Raw genomic sequence first — 1,147 nt, forward strand, 5'->3', positions numbered from 1 at the left:
ATGACGATAATAGCTGATATAGAGCTTTGCAAAGCACCAGACTTATATTACCTCTAGATCCTCAGGACAACACTGGGAGATAGATGTTATCACCATCACCTTTTACTAAAAGAGGAGACAGACTTAGAGACTAAGTGAATTTGCCAAGGGTAATACTGTTTTTAAATGTCTGAGGAGGGATCTGAACCCAGTTTCTCTTTACTAAAGGTCTAATGGAACAGACCACAGTGCCTTTAAAACAGGGTGGAAGGCACAGGACAAGAAGGTTAACATATTCATGAAAGGGGAGCAAGGACCAAATACTTGTTATAGAAATGAATGATAATAATAGTTCGCATTTATGTGGTGTTTTAGTGTTTGCAAAAAATCTTTACAAATATTATCTCATTTTATTCTTGCAAGAAACCTGCAAGGTAGGTGCTTTTATCACTCCCATTTTACAGAAGAAACTGAGACAGAGATTGAGTGACATGCCCAGGGTCTCAGAGCTAATAAGCCTGAGGCAGGGTTCAAACTGAAATCTTCTTGAATTCACCTTCAGCATTCTGTCCATTCTATCCACCAAGTTTGCTGTAATTTATTGATTACAGTAGTCAAATTTTATAGAATAAGATTATGAGATTATAGTTACTACACTGCATTTTAATTCTCACTTCTGCGTGATATCAGATATTTAGAATAGTGAAGGGAACTCAGAGGTTTTCTAGACCAGTGTTTCTCAAACTTTTTGAACTCATAGCACCTTTTTATACGCATAAAAATTGTTGAGGATGGCCCCAAGAACTTTAATCTCTGTGAGGATAGTTTTCACCTTGTAAAATCCTTGAAAGTGTCCCAGAGACCCCTTTGGTTCTCCAGACCATGTTTTGAGAACTGCTGTTCTAGTTCAATCCCAATAACCGCATTGCACATGAGGAAACCGAGACTCAGAGAAGTCGTTTACTTACTCAAAATTACGGAGGTAATAAGTAGCAGAACTGGAATTCAAATCCAGGTCTAGGACACTTTCCATTGCCCCAAAAGTCTCTGCTGAAACTTGAACAGTCACTTGGGAAAAGGGAATTGAAACCTCACAATCCTGTCCCATATATTGATACATCTAAATGAGTATTACTTCCTTGACTCTGGGAACTCTAGTTTATGGTGA

Source organism: Notamacropus eugenii, chromosome 7 (assembly GCF_028372415.1).
Source record: "Notamacropus eugenii isolate mMacEug1 chromosome 7, mMacEug1.pri_v2, whole genome shotgun sequence".
Taxonomy (NCBI): Eukaryota; Metazoa; Chordata; class Mammalia; order Diprotodontia; family Macropodidae; genus Notamacropus; species Notamacropus eugenii.